Source organism: Chenopodium album, chromosome 8 (assembly GCF_948465745.1).
Source record: "Chenopodium album chromosome 8, dcCheAlbu1.1, whole genome shotgun sequence".
NCBI lineage: Eukaryota > Viridiplantae > Streptophyta > Magnoliopsida > Caryophyllales > Amaranthaceae > Chenopodium > Chenopodium album.
The window spans coordinates 26,586,626-26,608,924 of NC_137841.1; the positions used below are offsets into that span (position 1 = coordinate 26,586,626).

The 22,299-nt window shown below is 38.3% G+C and overlaps 1 non-coding gene across 1 annotated transcript; it reads left to right on the top strand.

Moving 5' to 3' along the window:
• The first annotated feature begins 19,807 nt into the window (after nucleotides 1–19,807).
• Nucleotides 19,808–19,909, top strand: LOC145556965 (small nucleolar RNA R71). Its single transcript, XR_014092053.1, has one exon. It is a non-coding gene; the product is annotated as a small nucleolar RNA R71 (small nucleolar RNA).
• Nucleotides 19,910–22,299: the final 2,390 nt, after the last annotated feature.

The window sequence follows — 22,299 nt, forward strand, 5'->3', positions numbered from 1 at the left end:
CTCCATGTCTTTTATAGACGGATCCAACCTGCGAGAAATCGGGGTAGAATGTTCCGTAGCAGGGTGGAGAGGGCTCTCCAAAAAGTTGGAGAGACCGCTCCTCAGGTGGAGAGGCCGCGCACCTATGTTGGAGAGGCCTATCTATCTGCATTTCTTCTTTCAAATCTACCAAGGGAGGCAGGAAGTTCAGTATTGAAGTGGATAGAGCTCTCCAAATCGATGAAAAGGTCGCTCCAGTTGGAGAAGAAGCAGCTACAGTAGAGGTGGAGAGGCCTCTCCACTGACCTGGAGAGGCCGAGCCTTAGGAGAGGCCTTGCCACTCTATGGAGATGCCTCTCTACTGCAGCTCTCTCCTTTTTCTTGACTTGGCTCCCTTGCCTTGGCTTCTTTCGATCATCTTCTTGCTTTCAACCTTGGTTAATCATCCATAGGCTTCAATTGGTCGTCTTTAGGCCTAAAAACTCAACAAAAACACTAACAACCCGTGACGCATAGGATACACAAAAGTTGCATAAAAATAAAGTGAATAATGAATTAAGACATCAATTTCTCACATATTCAACGTTAAAAACCATTCTATAATCATAAAAAATAGCATGCTATCAAATCCCCCAAGCTAAGCTTTTGCTCGTCCCGAGCAAAATAGTTATAACACACCATCGTGAGGAAAGAGATTACTAAAGCTAAGCCAAGGGAAACAACAAGAGAGGAAGGAAAGGTAAGCAAAATCACGTAAAGCAAACACGAATCACTTTTAGCATATGTAAGAAGCTATTTAAACCCACAAGTCGCCTTACGAGACGAGTTTTGATCTCGTGAGGGTTTCCCTTGAGCTTAACCCATAACTCACACAAAAACCAAACACAAACCATCAATGGTTACACAATATTCCAATGATTTTATCGGCTAAGTCAACTCATCGGGATATGCAAGCTAGACAAGTGAGTAACTTTTGAGAATTACCAATCATACAAATGTACACATGAGTTGGGGGTAAAGAGAAGAACTAAGCAAGGTTGCACTAGGCTACTTCCGTAGACCTTTTACTAGTTCATTCACTACACCAAAAACTAGATTAGAGATCGCAAAATATAGAACGGTTATTAAAGGTAGGCGTTCTCCAGAAGAATATAGATCGTTTTAATATAAGAGGCGTTCTGTATGTTAATACATATAGAACGGTTAGCATAGTTAACCGTTCTGTATTTCAATTTACTCAAATAATTAAAAATAATAATTATTTATTATAGATGATATAGAACGGTCATCTGGAGAACCGTTTTGTATTATATTAATTAATTATTATTTTAAATTAGGAGGAAATTATATATGTACATACACAATAATAATTTACACATGTTTTCATAAAAAAAATATATATTACCGAAATTTTCGTTAATTTTTTTTTATCCAAAATACTAAAAGGGAAGATTGAAGCACTTATCACTTTCACTTTCATCAAAAAGTGAAACCTCTTTCTCATTCATCAGTAAAAAAAATGTGAAACCTTCATTAAACCTCCATATCAAATCCTTCATCAGCCGCTTACTGCACTGCCGCTCCACCGCCGCTCCACGTCTACAGTACCGCACCTGTCTGCTGAGCCACCAGTAAATTGAGGAAGGCTCGATTTTTTTTTCGAAATTTTCTTGTGGTAAAGTAATTGGATTATGATAATGGTCAATCTAATTGCATGAATCATTCAAATTATGGAGGAAACAGAAGTAAATTCGTAGAATTTTAATTTTAGGTGATTGAAAAAACCTTCAAAGTTCTTATTTTTGGGATAAATTCATCGATTGTTTGTATGTAAATATTTAAGCCGAATTATTGCAGTAAGTTCAATCAAATTACCCTTAATTTTGTCGAATTTACTCAACAAATTCCTGGGGTTTTGATTCGATTTTTTTGCTCAAAATTTCTCGAATTAATGCTCGAATTTGCTCAATTTTTTGCTCAAATTTACCCATAATCGAATTTGCTCGAATTAATGCTTGAATTCCTGGGGTTTCTTAGGGTTTTATTTTGTTGTTTTGCTCGAAATTGGGGGTTTGTAAACCTGAATTTTTTCCGATTATGGCTGTTGTCAACATTGCGTTGGTTGTTGAATTTGTGAAAAATTTTTTAGTCGAATTTTTGGGGGTTTTTGGGTAGAATTTCTGGGGTTTTTGAGTCGATTTTCTGGGGTTTTTGGGTTGATTTTTGGGTCGAATTTCCTTGAATTTCTGGGTGATTTTTGCTTGAATTTCCTTGAATTTCTGGGTGATTTTTGCCTTGGGGATTGCCTTGGACTCGGGTTTTTTCAGCCTGTGTTTAGAAACTGACTGCTTGAAGTTGTGCAATGCCTTGAAGAAAAGAGATGTGCAACCTACTTAGTTTGGTTTGGTAGTGAATGATATCCTGAATTTAGCTGCTAGGTGTCGTGTTTGTTCCTTTTCTTTTGTGAAACGTGATGGCAATCGGGTTGCTCATGAGCTGTTAAAAATGAGTTGTAAGGCCTGTTGAACAGATTAATGACTTGCATTGTGCAAATGTGCTTAATCCATTGTTTTTGAAACAACTGTCTAAGGCTTGTGTACATAACAGAAGGAAGCACTAATGTTGAAATGGGTGATCTTTTATAGGTAGTTTAAAGGGTCTAATGTTAAAATGAGTAAAATATAGATGATTCGTATGCAGCTAGGTTGGAGATTAGACAATTGCGAGCAATAGAAATGATTTGCAACTTTCAAACATAATGTCTTCAAAAGGTTCTTGAGGTGATGTAGGTTAAGGCAGTCATATGGGTTGTTTTCCTTTTTTTTTCTTTTCTTTTTTTATTTCTAAAGCTTGGTGTGTTGTGCAGCAAGATAGCAATTATCAATTATCATTGTTGTGAAGTCATCTGATAAACAGTCAACAACTGTGGTTCTTTCCTTGACTATGTCTGGTGTGGAAAATAGTTAACATGAATTTGATGTCTGTATTGTTTTAATTTATTTATGGCATATGAGGATTGAGATTCAAGTTTTTTTGTAAGCTTATTCCTTGTCTCAATGATGTTCTAGTAGTTTAATTGAGCGATATCGGTTCATATTTATTTTTACAGTAGACAAATCTCAGACAGTTAAACAAAAGAACAATATAAATGGCAGAAGGGGTGATAGAAGAAGTTCTAAAGTTCTATTGAAGGCAAAATTTGATCCATTTTCGCTGAAAGTTGGCTTGACAAACTTCAGTCCTACAAGTTGAGGAAGCAATGTTTTTGGTATGAAACTGGTATATCTATTGTAAGATTGCTAAAAAATTTCTGAGGCATGCACTGACAGAAATTATTATGCACATGGTTGTTATGTGTATTATGAGCAGCCTTTGGATAGTATATGTTCTTATGAACTTAAATAAAGACAAAAAGGATATGCTTATTTATATTTAATTAGATGAATTTATTGTATATTATTAACTAATATGTATGTATTTTACATTGTTTTGTAGTATTTTAAGTAAGTTCCTCCTACATATTCTCAACAAAATGATCGACGAGCTTAGGAAAAGGTGGATTTCATATGTTGCCGGATACCATCAACCAAATGACGACAACAATGACGATTTATGTGAATTGTAGATCAATATGGTATTGGAATATCTAAGCATAATTTTTTTTCAATCAACATTAACTACAAAGGTGTTTTGATATTTAACTCACGTATTTGTTTGTATAGTACAAATTTTATATGAATGATTCAATTTAATTGTGGTTCGATGTTTTAAATTATATATATGAAGTATATTCTGATGGCTTTCGTCATATCTGGAAATATTTTTGTTGATTTTATTATACAAAAATTTATATTGCACGTATACAGGATCATGAAATTATTTTACATGGGAAATGTGAAATTTTTTTACAAGATAAATGTACAAGATACAAAATAGGAATACAACAAATACAGATCTAAATGAAATACAAAAATAATACAGATTATTAAAATACAAGAATAATACAATATAAAATACGTACAAAAGTAATTCGAATAATTATGGCTGGATTCAAAAAAAAAAAAACATTAAAGAACTGTTATCTAACTTAATCGTTCTCTATTGTAATGCAATATAGAACGGTTAAGTGGCCTAAACCGTTCTTTATTCCTTCCTTAGTGTACGAATTTAAGAAGGGAAAAGAGAACGGTTGTGACTAACAACCGTTCTCTATTTGTTATTATATAAAACACCTAAACGACCCGTTCTCTATACTTTATACATCGCTTAGCAGAAGATCGCCCCTAAGACGATCTATAAAGCTTATTCTAATAGTTCTCTAAGGCCTTTTTTGTAGTAGTGATTAGAGCACATCTAGATATTCTAAAGTTGTAACAAGCCCTTTTTCGGTTATAAAATCTCAAAATGCTAGTCCACCTCCCAAAAGGCACACCCAAGACCCTTTTAACTACCCTCTAACTAGGGAATTTCAAAAGATATAATAATGTAGAAACGGTGTGGGAGGCATCCACAAGTTGACCCCTAAAGAAGAGAAAATAAAAAAATTTGATAATTTTGGGGGAGTTTTTGTTCTCCCCTTTCTTTTTGTATGCTCTTCTTTTATTTTATTTTTTTCAATTTCATTGCCCTCGCCTCTTTTAACCGTGATTGACTATTTCTTTATTCAAAACATGTGGCTTATTATGCTACTTATTACACATGATGCAAGTAGAACCAATTCCCTAATAGAGTTTCATATCGGGGAGGAGAAGGATGCACATCAAGGGCACAAGGGACCATAATTCAAATCAAACATATCCTTATTTGGGAAAACTTAGACAATATCCTATGCTAGATGTGCAATTAAGCATTCATCGGTTTTCATTTCATAGACACTAACGCAATCAAGGTTAATAATTCTCTAAATAACCCCAACTCTTGCATGTACCCTTCTAAGAGAACTTTTTGAAAGGAATGGTGTCCTTCGAACAAGTGTACTATTCCGTTAGTGGGTTCAGAATTATTAGAAAGCTAATATATTCAGTAAGGTCAAGTGATCGGAATGCCTGGGTGGAGGCCGCTTCCGATCAGTAATATTAATGCATAATTAATAGGAAAAATTAGAAATAATATTCCCAACTTTCATCAATTTTTGTAGAATAATCCCAACTTTCGATTATACTAGAATAATCCGAACTTTTGGGGGATTTCTTTTTCTTCAATCCCAAATACCGGTTACCGGTTGAATGGGTTAATTTTTTTTGGATAAAGTGACACGTGTCACAAAGTAATTGGTTAAAAAATATTTTTTTTAAAAAACAAAATTAAAAAAAAACCACCATCAATCACCCAACCCTCCACCCTTGCTCACCGGAGCCCACATATCCACCACTGCCCTCTCCCTCTTTCACCGGAGAACGACGTCCCCGACCGTAACCAAACCCCGACCCTCCCCTACCCCGGAAAACACCACCTCCACCCCCATATCTGACCTCCCTCATCTCGAAACCCCTGACCCCATCCCAAACCGTTGTTGGCTTTCTCTATTGCCTCGTCAAACACCGCAGCACCACAACCTCGCCAAACACCACAACTACCCCATCCGCAGCCACCTCAACCGCAAACACTAACCTCAAAGCTACCAAACAATCTCTATTTCAATCGAAAAATACACATCAACCAAAATTGCAACCCCAATTTTGCAACGATTTTCAAGCAATTACATTGTTCAATTCGTTAATTAGCAACGCGTAGGGAGGGGGAATTAGCGGCGCAGGAGGAGGGGGAATTAGCAATGCAGGGGGAGGGGGAATTAGCAGCGTAGGGGGAGGGGTAATTGAGCTGAAATTAGAGGGTGAATTGCTCGATTGCTGGTTGCGAAGCAGGCGGTGGTGCGCGGCTGTTGCGAGGGTCTGTTTTGTGGTTTGAATTGGTGGCGAGTACAAATTCAGGCTGTGGTGGTTATGAGTCTTGTTAGAGGTGCGTCTTGCTGTGCGGGTTTTGTGTTTGGTGAGAGGTGCAATGGTTAGGATTTGGTGTGGTGGCTGTTGTTTGCGTGAGGAATTAGGGGAAGGTGGTGGTTGTTGGGAGTTGATATTATTGTGGTGGTTGTGCGGGTTGTAGAAGGGAGGATTTCGTGGTGTAGGACTATTGTGAGGTGGAGATGGAGGTTGGTAATTTAGGGGTGTGTAGCAGGGAGCAAGTGAGTTGTGGGTTAGTATATTGTTTTGGGGAGGGGGAATGGTGCTTTAGATGGTAGAGAACGGAGCGGCGACTATGGTGGTGGTTGTGTGGTGGTACGACGAGGCTGGTGGCTGGCTGGTGTCAACTAGAATGGTGTTTGCGTGGGAGTCTGACTAGGCTGGCTGGGTGTTTTTTTTAAAAAAATATATTTTTTTTGTTTTTTCTTTTATTTTAAGGCCAATCATAACTTAACACGTGTCAAGTGACCTGAAATAATAGGTCATTGACTTTTGTTGACCGGTTATGGATTGAAGAAATTCAAGACCCCCAAAGTCCGGATTATTCTAGTATAATCCAAAGTTGGGATTATTCTACCTAAATTGATAAAAGTTGGGATTATTTTTTCTAATTTTTCCTAATTAATATTACAGCTTAATCTTGACTGAACCCTTCGGGTCACACCCAAGCAACTAACGAACCGAAGCAACGAATTAATTAATAAGTCGACTGAGTAATTAATATTTAGACGTTAGAAATTTGAGCTTGGAGCGTCGAAAGTCGAGTCGAAAATAGTAAAAGACGAGACGTGAAAAATAATAATAAATCAACAATGACCGAAATACCCCTAGCATCGGTAAAACCGAGTGCTAGTAGGGGCGCGACAAAAAGCTAGCAACCCGCACCAAGTGCGGTGGAAATGCTAGCATGTGGCAGCTAGCAACCCACACACCTTGGTAAGTGGCTTGCTAGGCCGTGGCAGCTAGCAGCCCACGCTTTTGGGCGCAAGTGAGGTGGGCCGAAGCCTCACAACCGCCCCATGGCAGCCCACAAGGCAACCATGGGTGCCCAACTGAGCTGCCATGTGGCGCAACTCAAATGGAGGAGAAGAAAGGGAGGTGGCCGGTTATGGGAGCATGAGTGGGGGGCAAGTTTGGTCCCCCCCTCCTCCAAGTGGTCCTCACCTACTCCTCCTTGTATGCTTGCCACTTGTTGATTTATTCTAGTTTGATTATTAATTTTCTTTTAGATTTAAAATAAATGGGAAAATCAAATTCTCCCACATTGATGGGAGAGCTTTTCACACTCATGCATTTCCCTATAAATACTCAAGTTGGGGTATTGGGAAAAGCACTTGAGTAAGAGTTGAAAAAGGCATCACCATTGTGAAAACCTTTTAACTCATTAATTACTCGGGTTTTGATCGGGCCTTGCTAACCCCAAGGCATTGGACCAATTTCGGTGGTCGAGTTGTGCGTGGACTATCGTTGGAGGCCGTCGTAATTTCGAGGCTTGCTTTCGAAGTAAGAGCCCCTTCCGGTTGGGCGAAGCACGATCCAAAGGTAATCATTTTAACTTAATCTTGTGATTAATTTAATTATGTTTATGGTTTTATTTATTGCGAGTGCGGTCTTGTTTTTGGGTTTTTTTTCGCGGTGAGTCGGACTCACCAAACCCCAACAGCGGTATCGGAGCCTCGCTCGTTTTTTTTAAAAATTATAATATTTCAAGGTGTTTTATGGCTTAATTTTTCTGGTATTAAGTTGCTAATTAGATTAGTAGCTCGTTTATCTATTTTAACCTCATATTAGAGCTGTTTTCAGCTCCCGAACCCAGGTTTCGACCCAAAAATAGTGAATTTTGGGTGGAAAAGGCATTTTAGAAATGGTTTAACCCTTATAAGACTCTGTTTTTAGCCAAAAAACGACCAGAAATGCACTTTTCGAGGGATTTTTCGTTTTGACGAAAAATTTGAAGTCTTTCTAACCTTGAAAATTCACTGCATATTTATGGTGGTTATGTATTTAGTTCTTTCCTTAATTTATATGCAATTTTAAACCTCTTTAGGCATAATTACTTGGTGGTAATTTATGTTTGAAAGCTTGGTTTTATTTTTCACATAATTGCAAATTAATTGCATTAAATGTGAAATTGTTGTTCTTTGAGGCTTCTAAGTACTAAAGATTCAATCTTTAATTATGTTAAGTGATTGAAACTTTGAGTTACTAAATTCCATGTTTTTTGGTTAAACTTTGTTGATTAATCATTTTAGTTGATTGGAATCATAAAGTTTAAAACTTGTGATAGAAATTTGTTTATCTTCATATTGGAAGATGTAACTTTTCAAGGATTCACAAGTATTAAAGTTAGAGTTTTTATTGAACTTATGTTCATTTTTCCAACTCCCTTTTATTTTGTGAAAATCTCAAGATTAATTTAAATTGATTAAATTAATAATGAGAATTGCCCTAATTTATTTTGTTACACCAAGTTTAAACCAATTTTATTAAAGAATGGTTCTTGGAAATAATTTTGGTTAATTGCACTTGGATGAATTTATTTAAGTTGGACTTGTTATTAATTTCATTTTTCCTCAAAATTAATTCTAAAATTTAATTTAGAATTGATTAATATTGTCACACACAAAATCGGAAATTTTTCCGAGGCATAAGCACATAAGTCAAGGCTTAAGAGCCCCGAGCTAGCTCTCGGCCAGCTGGGCTGCTCAAGCAGGCCACGTGAGGCTGTCGAGGCTGCTGGGCGCCTCGTGCGTGTGTGCGTAGTGCTATGCGCATAGGCAACCAGCCTATGCGTGCGTGCGTGTGTGCGAGGGAAGGCTGGTGTTGTTACGCTGGGCTGGCCGTGGCTGGTGCGAGCACAAGCAGCCCATGTGCATGCTTGGTGTTGCAGGGAGTGCGATTGGATGTGCTACGTGCTTGTGGAACGATGCGCACAATCCCATAATTAGCACTCTAACCCCGGGTTTTAAGGCAATGCTATTTTAAAGCTAATTTATGAATTTCTTAGTATGTAAATATGGGTAATATGCATAGACGTTGCTTGCGTAGCAATGTAGTGCAATGAGTTTGTACAACATGGCCATCAAGAGCCACGTTATTGATGCGTGAAAGTTCGCTGATGTGGGCGGTGTAACGCTTAGCGACATCGAGCCCACTCCCACGTTCATTGAGCATCAAACGGTTGTGCGGGGTGTGAGCACTCCAAGTCTTAGTGCTAGGCACTTAGACATTTTGGACTACGTAATTTTTTGCTTAAATTGTCGTTTTAATTTTTTTAATTATTTTGTTTATTTTATTAAAATTTTGGAGGCTAGCCCTCGGTTTTTTGAGGGACATTTGCAAAATTTAATTTTGGAAAATATTTGGGTTTACCGACTTAATTAATTGGATTAATTAAGTTGGATGCGGAATTAAGTGGGAGCTTCATTTTTATTTTCATAACCGATTAAAACAACTTTGACTAGTTTTAATTAGGCGTGTTAATTGAATTAACCACCTAGATTAGTTACTAGTTCTCGCGTGTTTATGCATTGTTACTTGTTTATCGTTGTAAATTGCATGGACCATTCACAGAGAGTGAATGGATGAATGGAATGTATACTCTCTCACAGGTTTTATGAAATGGCAACTAGTGGGGCCCGATTAGGATAGAAAATACGGATTGTGATCCGTGATGTATTTTTGTAAATCTAAATACGGTCTGCGAACCGTTGAGTATTTTTGTACCTTAATATTTAGATTAGTCCTAATCGTTGATACTAGTAGTTGCATTTATTTTGGTCAAGTCTTGGAAGACGAAGCCATGAAGTTGCAAATGAAGACCTTTTGAAGATTTGAAGATCTCAAGGGGTCATGCTAGTTGCCAAATGCATATCTATTTATGTTTTTTGATATATATATGTTTATGTATATGAATTATATGTTAGATGCATGTTCAGGATTTCGAATGTTGTGATGATTAATTAAGTTCACTTAAATCAACCAACATACAAACCCTAGGTCCCTAAATATTGAGTAAAACTTGCCATTCCAAAACAACACTTACCAACCGAACGAGGGTAGTGGTGGGCTACGCCAAAGCGAGGCATCACTACTTCTCAAAGGAACGTAAGGCATACCGGGTATGCAAGTTGGTTTTGGTTGTACTCAACGATATGAGTGATGGAGTCCTAATATGTCATGGCAAAGTGAATAAATTGTTGAGAGAGCATTAGATGCGACGATTTATTCAACCAAGAGTGGCTTGGAGCCATTAGCAAAGCGTTGCTTACCTTAGGAGATTGAATGTTAAGACAAGCCAAAACATGCTTAACCACTCTTTGTTTATTTGGATCTTGGAATCGACTTATTCTCACCCAAAATGGGGACAACTTTTAAATGTGTGAATAAGACGTTTTAAATAAGTTTCATTAAAATGCATGAATTCAATCTTATTTAAGTATTATGAATGGTTTTTCATTTCAAATTCTTTCAATTGTAGAATCATGTCTTTAAATAACTCGAACAACCAATTCTCGTTACGCTCAATTCTCGATAAGGAGAAGTTGAGTGGGCCAAATTTTCTTGATTGGCAAAGGAACTTGCGAATTGTTCTCATGCAAGAGCAAAAGGAATATGTCCTTGATGAGGAAATGCCCGAGGCTCCCAATGAGGAGGTGACTCAGGCTGCCCTAAATCGATGGCAAAGTGCCAATCGAGACGTCAAATGCATCATGTTGGCCACAATGTCTCCCGAACTTCAAAAGACTTTCTTTGAAAAGGAGACAGCTTTTGAGATCATATCTGAACTGCAGAATATGTTCCAAGAGCAGGCCCGAACTGAAAGGTTTGAAACCCACAGGCAGATCCTTGAGAGCAAGCTCAAGAAAGGAGAGCCAGTCAGCCCACAAATGATAGGTTTGTTTGAGAACATGGGAAGGCTTGATGCGGGGTATTTAACTGGGATGGCAATTGACATCATTCTCCACTCGCTGCATAAAGGCTATGATCAGTTCAAGATGAACTATAACATGCACATCATGGAGAAAACCCTCACCGAGCTTCATGGTATGTTGAAGCAAGCAGAGCCAACGCTCAAGGATGAGGGGAAGCATGATATGCTCATGATTAAAAATGGCAAGCCGTTTAAATTCTCGGGCAAGAAGAAGAAAGGATTTAAGGGGAAGGGTAAGAAGAAAACCTTTCCGCCTAAGTCTAAATCTACCAAGGATAACAAAGAAAAGAAGGTAGCGTCTTCTAAATCTGATTCCGAATGTTTCTACTGTAAGAAGAAGGGACATTGGAAGAGAGATTGCCTCAAGTTCAAGGAAGATAAGAAGAACATAATCATTACTTCTGAATCAGGTATATTCGTTATAAACTTTAACTTCACTAGCTTAGCATCATGGGTATTAGATACCGGATGTGGCTCACACCTTTGTTCCAATTCTCAAGGACTAAGGAACGTTAGAAGGCTAGAGAAGGGAGAGGTTGAACTCCGGGTCGGCAATGGAGCCAAAATTGGTGTCGTATCCGTAGGAACTCTCAGTTTGTCTTTGCCCACCGGTCTAGTTTTGGAACTAGATAATGTTTATTATGTTCCTAACATTACCAAAAACATCATTTCAATTTCGGCGTTGGACGCCAAGGGTTTTGAATTTCGAGTAAAGGACAATGAATGTTCGTTTTATCTCGATAATGTTTTATATGGTATTGCACATTCTGAAAATGGTCTTTATGTGCTTTATTTAGACAAACAAGTTTATAATGTGAATAATACTACCAAAAGAGATAAGACCATGGAGTCAAATCAGACTTACTTATGGCATTGTCGTCTTGGCCACATTAACATCAAACGCATCAAGAAACTTCTACAGGAAGGTGTTCTTGACTCTTTCGATTTAGAATCGTTTGAGAATTGCGAGGGATGTTTATTAGGCAAGATGATTAAACAGCCATTCTCCAAGTTGGGAGAAAGGGCAGGAGATTTATTAGGTCTAATACACATTGATGTATGTGGACCAATGAGCTCCACCACAAGAAATGGACACCGATATTTTATCACCTTCACAGATGACTATAGTAGATATGGTTATGTCTACCTAATGTCGCATAAATCTGAATCGTTTGAAAAGTTCAAAGAATTTCAGAGTGAAGTTGAAACTCAGCTTGGCAAGAAAATCAAAGCCCTTCGATCGGATCGAGGTGGTGAATACTTGAGCCAAGAATTCGATGACCATCTTAAAGAAAAAGGTATACTTTCAGAATTGACACTTCCAGGAACTCCACAATGGAACGGAGTATTCGAGAGGAGAAATCGGACCTTGTTAGACATTATACGATCAACAATGGGTCTTAGTGATCTTCCTATCTCTTTCTGGGGACATGCACTTCTAACTGCGGCAATAACACTGAACCGTGCACCATCAAAAGCTGTAGAAAAGACTCTATATGAATTATGGACGAAGAAACCTCCTAGGTTGTCTTTTCTAAAGATATGGGGATGCGAAGCATATGTTTGGAAATTGATTTCTGACAAACTTCATCCCAAATCTGACAAGGTTTACTTTGTGGGCTACCCAAAAGAAACCAAAGGGTATTATTTCTACAACAAATCGGAGAACAAAGTGTTTGTTGCTCGTGATGGTGTCTTTTTGGAGAAGGAACACCTTTCCAAAATGACAAGTGGGAGGAAAATCGAACTCAACGAAGTTCGTGAGGATGAGCAACAAAATCAGAATGACAGTTAAAGTGCTCAAACAACATCTGTTAACGCAGGTCAAAATGATCAAAATGTGTAAAGTCAAACCGACAATGCAAATGCTCAATCCATTACACTACGTAGGTCTCAGAGGCCAAGATCTCAACCTGATAGATATCTTGGTTTAGTATTAACCGAGAATCAAGACATCCTAATTATGGATGGAGATGAACCGGCAACCTACAAGCAAGCGACGACAAGCACCGACTTTGTTAAATGGCAAGAGGCCATGAGATCTGAAATGGATTCCATTTTTGAAAATCAAGTCTAGGACTTGGTTAACTTACCCGAAGGTTATACACCTATCGGATGTAAGTGGATTTTCAAGTTGAATACCGACAAAGATGGAAATGTATTCATTTACAAAGCTAGATTGGTGGCAAAAGGTTACAGACAAGTTCATGGTATTGATTACGATGAAACCTTTTCACCAGTCGTAATGATGAAATCCGTTCGGATCCTCCTAGCGATTGCTTCATATTACAATTATGAAATATGACAGATGGACGTCAAAACCGCCTTCCTTAATGGTATTTTGGAAGAAACTGTGTATATGACACAGCCTGAAGGTTTTGTCGACCAAAACAATGCTGGGAAGGTTTGTAAGCTTAAGAAGTCCATTTATGGACTAAAGCAAGCAAGCAGAAGTTGGGATCTGCAATTCGATGAAGCCATCAGTAAGTTTAGTTTTATCAAGAATCCAGATTAATCTTGTGGTTACAAGAAGGTCAATGGGAGTGACATCGCCTTCTTAGTCTTATATGTCGATGACATATTGCTCATTGGAAAAATCATTCCGTTGTTAGAGTCTGTAAAGGCCTGGCTTGGAAAGTGCTTCTCAATGAAAGACTTAGGAAAGGCTCAGTACATACTAGGCATCAAGATCTATAGGGATAGATCAAAAAGGATGATTGGATTGAGTCAAAGTACTTATATTGATAAGATACTTGCTCGATTTGGCATGGAGGAGGCCAATAGAGGTCACCTGCCAATGTCACATGGGATAACCCTAAGCAAGAAGCAGTGTCCACAGACACCTGATGAGCGGGTAAGAATGAATCAGATTCCATATGCTTCGCTTATTGGATTGATCATGTATGCCATGATATGTACTAGGATGATGTATCATATGCCTTGAGTGCTACGAGCAGTTACCAATCAGATCCAGGAGAGGCCCATTGGACTGTGGCAAAAAATATCCTAATGTACCTGAAAAGGAACAAGGATAAATTCCTGGTGTATGGTGGTTCAGAGGAATTAGTTGTGGAAGGTTATACCGACGCAAGCTTCCAGACAGACAAAGACGATTTCAAATCGCAATCTGGATATGTGTTCTGTCTAAATGGAGGAGCGTTTAGTTAGAAGAGTGCCAAGTAGGTGCAGATTCTACAATTGAAGCCAAATACTTAGCAGCTGCCGAAGCAGCTAAAAGGCTGTTTGGATTCGTAAGTTCGTTGGTGAACTTGATGTTGTACCCTGCATAAAGGGTCCAATAGCCCTCTATTGTGACAACAATGGAGCTATTGCTCAAGCTTGAGACCCAAGGGAACATCAGAAGGTCAAACATGTCAAACAACGGTTTCACATGATTCGAGAATGGAAATCAGAAGGTGAAATCAGAATTTGCAAAGTTGGAACGGATGACAATGTAGCCGATCCACTTACTAAATAAACCTTTGCCTCAAGTGAAGCACAACTAGCACGTTGAGGCAATGGGAATCAAGCATGTAGGAGACTGGCTTTTATTTCCTTGTTTAGTGTTTTAGTTAATTTTGAACATTTAATGTAAGACACTAAGAAAAACCATTCAAGTTTTGGAGTAATATAAATTTCATGCAATATTTTATCACTCCGTTTGCTATTTAATTGTGGTTTAGGATTAAATAATGAGTTCATTCGATTATGAGAATATTCAAAATAGGGTATCAAGACCAGTCTTGGTAAGGAAACACCTATTAAGTGAACATTGAATATTATAATCGAAAATTATCCCTAATCAAGGTCATTTAAACGGTGGACGATTAATGACCAATTGAGATTAATGTGTAGTCTGATTTATAACACCGTTTCTTGTGCTATGAGGACATGATTGTCATAAATCATTAGCACAGGTATTGGTTTAGAACCATATTGGATTGACTTATGAGAATACTTTAAGAGATTAAAAATCTTCATAAGTATACTTCTCATTATGGCTATCAGAACCTATTTCCTCGACCATGAGTATTGTGAGCTCTCTTGTTTGAGTACTAGTCCGCTTTGATGTTGTCAAACGTCTGCCATAATAGGGGATTATAATGGCAACACTCGAGTGGCTAGGTCCTCTCAGTAAGAGGAGCTACATTACAAGACTGGGAATGCCCCCCTACTAAAATAGGGAAGATGTCTTTGTTGTATACAAGGCCTCTCGTAGAGCGAGACTGTGAAAATGCATGGCCGTGCTCGGATGGATTTTAGAAATCATCTGTTTATTGAAAGTCGGACTCGGAATCAAGAAACACTTCTGGATGTAATAAGGATGACAACTAATCTTAACTTATAGTTCATGAAGAGACATTAAGCGACATAGGAAAACAGTTGTACACTAAATGCGCACTTGTCCGGAAGGACAAGTGGGAGATTGAAAGGAATGGTATCCTTCGAACAAGTGTACTATTCCGTTAGTGGGTTCAGAATTATTAGAAAGCTAATATATTCAGTAAGGTCAAGTGATTGGAATGCCTGGGTGGAGGCCGCTTCCGATCAGTAATATTAATGCATAATTAATATTAGGGTTGTACACAGTTTGGTCTAGACCGTAACCAAACCAGACCAAACCGCATTTTAGCGGTTTGGTTTGGTTTGTGGTTTGAAAAAATACGGTTTGGTTTCAGTTTTTTGGGAAATACGGTTTGCGGTTTGGTTTGGTTTTTCAAAAATTATAAACCAAACCAAACCGTAAACCAGTAAACCGCATTTTAATATTTAAATAATTTTTAAATAAATTAAAATAGTTATTATATATTATAAAAAAATAAAAAAAACAAAAAAAAAAAACATGAAAAACCATTAGAAGACTATACGGTCAGTATACTACTATACTCTATACTCAATCTCAAATATCAATACTTAAAATTCAATAGGTCATATAACTATAATGTAGTATGATGTAGTATGAATTATTTTTCTAGACAAATGTATTATGTTTTTTTTTACTGTTAATTTTTTATGTATTATTTTTATTATGTGTTATTGTGTTAGCACTTAGCACTTGATTAGTTGGTTGTTATTTTTATTAAAAATTTGTAGTAGAATTTAATCCCTTTGGCTAGTTATTTGAACTTTATTATAAATTTATTAATTATTTGACAATTTTTAGGAAAAAATGTCGTCTCATCATTAATCGCAAACCAAATCGCACTAAACCGCATTATTACAGTTTGGTTTGGTTTGGTTTCAATACTAATATGGTTTGGTTTGGTTTGGAAAATTGACTAAACCGTATTTTACGGTTTGGTTTGGTTTAAACTCAAACCACACCAAACCAGACCATATTCACCCCTAATTAATATTAGAGCTTAATCTTGACTGAACCCTTCGGGTCACACCAAAGTAACTAACGAACCGAAGCGACGAATTCATTAGGAATTAATTAATAAATCGACTGAGTAATTAATATTTAGACGTCGGAAATTCGAGCTTGGAGCGTCGAAACCGAGCGTCGAAAGTCGAGTCGAAAATAGTAAAAGACGAGACGTGAAAAATAATAATAAATCAACAATGACCGAAATACCCCTAGCATCGGTAAAACCGAGTGCTAGTAGGGGCGCGGCAAAAAGGTAGCAACCCGCACTAAGTGTGCGCGGCAATGCTAGCATGTGGCAGCTAGCTGCCCGCACACTTGGTGCGTGGCTTGCTAGGCCGTGGCAGCTAGCAGCCCACGCTTTTAGGCGCAAGTGAGGTGGGCCGAAGCCTCACAACCACCCCATGGCAGCCCACAAGGAAACCAAGAGTGCCTAAGTGAGCTGCCATGTGGCGCAACTCAAATGGAGGAGAAGAAAGGGAGGTGGCCGGTTATGAGAGCATGAGTGGGGGGCAAGTTTTGTCCTCCCCCCCATCCTCCAAGTGGTCCTCACCTACTCCTCCTTGTATGCTTGCCACTTGTTGATTTATTACTAGTTTGATTAATTATTAATTTTACTTTAGATTTAAAATAAATTGGAAAATCAAATTCTCCCACATTGATGGGAGAGTTTTTCACACTCATGCATTTCCCTATAAATACCCAAGTTGGGGTATTGGGAAAAACACTTGAGTAAGAGTTGAAAAAGGCATCACCATTGTGAAAACCTTTTAACTCATTAATTACTCGGGTTTTGGTCGGGCCTTGCTAACCCCAAGGCATTAGACCGTTTTCGGTGGTCGAGTTGTGGGTGGACTATTGTTGGAGGCTGTCGTAATTTCGAGGCTTGCTTTCGAAGTAAGAGCCCCTTCCGGTTGGGCGAAACACGCTCCAAAGGTAATCGTTTTATCTTAATCTTGTGATTAATTTAATTATGTTTATGGTTTTATTTATTGCGAGTGCAGTCTTGTTTTAAGGTTTGTTTCCGCGTTGAGTCGGACTCACCAAACCCCAACACTTTTACTCATCACTCAAGAGTCAAACAAGCAAAACACATAAATATCGTCATTTAAGTCTCATCCTTGGGCAATTTTTTCGTTTTTCATTTTTTTTTAATATTCACAATACTAACTAGAAAAGGGGAAACTTATATTCACATTATAAGAATTTGGATTTCAAGGAAGCAAATTTGGATTTAGGGCCTTGGATATTAGAGAAATGATGAAATAACCAAAACAAACGCAACCAAAACAAACCAACATGTCAAGAAGGCATGCAAATTACTCCCCCCCCCCCCCCCAAGCTATCATAAACATTGTCCTCAATGTTAAGCAATAACAGCACATAAAAAGGGGGAGAAAGAAGACTATCTCAAGGATCGGGCCTTCTTTGAAGTTTGAACCTCCTTGGTACCTTTGTTCGTGTTGGTTGTTGTTGGTAGACTTGCACTTTGTGTTTTTTTTAAACCACTACTAAAATTCTCGGATTGCCTCCCGGAAGCGCTTTTTTAACGTCACTAGCTTAACGTAAATTCGAAAAATATCCTCAAGGTGGGATAAAGTTCGAAACCATGTTGTCACCATTGTTTTCATCATTAAAACTTACCATATTGGGCAAAAGTAAATTGTTTTCATGACTAACACCTACTCCAAGTTCATTTTCATCAACTTTCTTTGAATCCTTCTTCTTTCTTTTTCTCTTTGCTCTTCCTTTCCTCTTCTTCTTGGAAGCCTTGATGTCACCCTCTTCATCCTTGTGAGCACTAGGCTCACCTTCTTCAAGCATTGTCTTGAGGCAATCAAGCATGGCAATCACCTCATCAAATCTATCCAAACCTTGCTTTGACTCATGGAGATTGAAAAGAGGATTGATAGCATAAAGCATTCTCAAATCACGCAAATCATTATCGCTAATATCATCTAGTGTCATGCAATCTTTTGTGGGGGAAGGACTTCCTCTCTTGGGATCAATAGTAAGAAAAAATTAATCATCACCCACGTTCAATGTGAGTTTTCCTTCCCTTACATCAATGATTGCACCACCCATTGCTAAGAAAGGTCGACCTAGGATGATAGGGGTGAGAGCATCTTCCGGAATGATGAAATTACCTACCTTAAGAGGGACATCCTCAACCTTACCTTTAGGGAACTTGGTGGATCGATCGGAAAGTTGAAGAGTGACATTAGTGGGTACCAAACCACCTATACCAAGCTTCTTATAAACAGAAAAAGGCATCAAACTCACAATATCTCCTAGATCACATAGGGCATTTTCAAAAGAAATGTTATTAATAGAGCAATGAATAGATAAACTTCCGGGATCTTTTAGTTTAGTGGGAAAGTGGTTCTTGATAATTACACTACAATTTTTGGTTAAGATTATCGTGGTGGACTCACTCATGACAACCATCTCATCCTCACATGACTAAGACACCTCACATTGTTTTTCCTTTTTTACCTCCTCACTATCACTCTATTTTTGCAAGCTCATTGGTGGAGTTTCATCATTGCTAGTCCCACATCTAGTCATGATTGCATTACAATGTTCCGTAGGATCTATGGTTTGACTAGGCAAAGAGGTGCTAGAATTGTTACTTTTAAGAGCATTAACTAGTTGAGTTATTTGAGTTTCTAGCATCTAATTATGGACTTGAACTTGCTTGATATACTCCTCTAAGTCATTTGTCTTCTTGCTTTGAGCATAAACAAATTTTTTCATTATTATTTTTAGACTTGACTTAGGAGGGGGAGCTTGAATTTAGAGTGAGGGATAAGAGCAAGGGTAGGTCTATTTCCTCCATTAAAACCAGGTGGGTTATTATTATTAGAATAATATTGACATTTTTGGTGGTACCTATTGTCATTTTGATGGTTCACTTGATTATTTGACACATAGTTACCATTACCTTGGTTCCTATAATTTCCTTGATTATTGTTTTGAACATTTATTTTGCCACTATATTGGCCTAGACCATTTCCTTAAGTTTGGCCCTCTTTCCAACAAAAATTAAGGTGATGTTTCCATCCCTCATTATAGGTGTTGGAATAAGGGTCATACCTAGGATTGGTTTGACCATTGTTAATTGCATTTACTTGTTCCATGAAAGAGGAAGGGGAGCATGAATCATTTAGAAAATAACACTTCGAAGTCACATGATCATCACTTCCATAAGTATCACAAGACATCATTTGTATTGACATATTATCATTTAATGAACTAGATGCATGTGAATTATGATGCGCAGAAGGGGATAGGGAAGAAGATTCTAATTGATCAAATTTAGAAGACAAAGCATCCAATTTTGAATTAATCATGTTGATAGCATTTACCTCATACTTTCCTCCTTTCTTGGAAGTGCTTCTCTCATCGGGGCTCCAATCGGTGTAGTTTTGGACTACATCCTCTATGATCTTTGATGCCTCCGTGGGTGGCTTGTTCATGATAGGTCCTCCGGATGCTCCATCAACCAATATTCGGTCCTCTCTCAAAAGACCTCTATAAAACCCATAGAGCAAGATCCAATCGTCTATGCCATGGTGGCGGCATTGTTGTTGGTAGCTATTGAATCTCTCCCAAGCATCATAGAGAGACTTATCGGGGTCTTGTTGGAAGTTTGAAATTTTTGACCTCAACTCCACCGTTTTCCCAAGAGGAATGACCCTCCCAAGGAATGTCGAAGTCACCTCATTCCATGTATTTAATGAGTTTGGAGGCAACCTTTCTAGCCAATCACTTGACTTTCCCGTTAAAGAGAATTTGAACATGCTTAAGAGAATGTACTCTGGAGTCACCCCATTCACCTTCACGGTGCTACAATACCGTGTGAATTTCTTAAGATGCGCGATGGGATCCTCATGCTTTGCCCCGGAGAATTGATGACCCTCTATCAAGGTGATAAGGGTGGGCCTTATCTCAAAATAATTAGCTTTGATAGCGGGAGTAGCAATCCCACTTGCTTCTTGATATGGTGGAGGGACACCAAACTCTCTCAAAGTCTTGTTAGGTTGAACCATTTCGAATAGGTGAAGAGGTGGAGAAGTTGGAGAATTTTTCCTTAGTGGTTCTAATGAAGTGGTGTCTCCACTAGATTCACTAGAACTAGAATGATCGGACTCAACTACCACTTGTGGCTCACTTGAAGTATCACCACTAGCTATCGCCCTCTAATGAAGTGTCCTATTTTCGCATTTGGGCATAAAACAAAGAAGATTAGATGGGAGATAAGTAGGTTAATCAAAGAAACAAAAAAGAATAAAGCAATGAAATGAACTAGTCTCACATATTTCACAAGTAACTCAATGCTTAATGCCATTCTCCGGCAACGACGCCATTTTGGTAAAGGGATAATCTGTCGTTGGAAAATTAACCTAAAACCAAACAATATTTCTACATAAACCAACCTAAGACAAGTCTAGGGTAAGTAAAGGATCGTATCCACAAGGAACAGGTCAAGAATACAAAGAGTATGAAACGGTTGTAAGCTAGCTTGGTAAAAAATTTGGGGGTTTTGATTATATAACTACTATGGAGACAAACACTAGGGGAAATGGGAACCTACACCAACCAAACCAACGGATCAAAACAATAGGAAAGCATGAACATAAATTGGGTGATAGAAAGGGCACTCAACATTGCCTCTTTCGAAGCCACAACACTAAGCATTCCTAAACCAAACTCTACTAACAAGATAGGCCAACCAAGTCTTAACGATGGGAAGTAGACTACTAACTTGGGTTTGTCTTTCGATCGGTCCAAGAAAGCATTAAGGCACAAGAAATTGGGATTTCTCACCTAATTATTTCAACAAAGACTACTACATCATTCAAACAAGGAACCGTAATTAAGAGGAATTTAGCATAATAATATAAGAAAAGGCTTACAACTAGACTTCATCTCTCAATGCAAGCATAGAAGTGAATACATGAACAATAAGTGGCCATCCAATTACACATGCAATTAACCAATTCTATAACAATAAATCATCAACCCAAAATGAACATGCAAGCGCAAACATCAATCAACTCATGGCTTGGTTGGGTGTTCACCCAACCCCTAGCTAATTAACATTACTCACTAATCATGGTGAAGAACATCATAACAACAAATTCTAATTCTAGCATTAATCTAACAAGTTGATAAAAGTAATAATAACAAGGTAGATTGAACATGCAACAACAATTAAACAAGATTAAGGAAGAAATTAGCAATTCAAAGTAATTAAAAATAGAAAATAAAGAACAAGAGATAGAGGAAATAGATTACTTAAAATGCTTCAAAGTTGAGGAAATGTTGAATTCAAGAGAATAATCTTTAATTAACAATTACGATGATTGAGTTGAGAATATCTAAACTAATTAAATAGGGTTTAGAGAAACTAAGGGCCTAAGAAAACTAAAGAGAAGAAGAATATTTGTATAAAAGAGCCCCCAAAAACTATTTATAACCCAAATTACACAGTAAACTCTGCAATAAAAATCTCGCAGTACCTGTCGGGCGCGACCTCTCCAAGGAATGGAGAGGCCACTCCTAAGGACTAGAGAGGCCCCTCCATGTCTTGGAGATGCCGCCCCAAACTGCAAGAAATTGGGGCTGAATGTTCCGTAGCAGGGTGGAGAGGGCTCTCCAAAAAGGGGGAGACGCCGCTCCTCAGGTGGAGAGGTCGCACACTTATGTTGGAGAGGCCTCTCCACATTTCTTCTTTCAAATCTGCCAAGGGAGGCTAAATGTCCAGCAGTGTGGTGGAGAGGGCTCTCCAAATAGGTAAAGAGGGCTCTCCAAATAGGTGGAGAGGCCGCAACCTACGTTGGAGTGGTCTCTCCCCACAAAATTCCTACATTCTGCCGAGGAGGCAGCAGCTACAGTAGCGAGGTGGAGAGGCTCTCCACTTACCTGGAGAGGCTACGCCACTCTGTGGAGAGGCCTCTCTATTGCAGCTCTCTCCTTTTTCTTGACTTGGCTCCATTGCCTTGGCTTCTTTCCATCATGTTCTTGTTTTCAACCTTGGTTAATTATCCATAGGC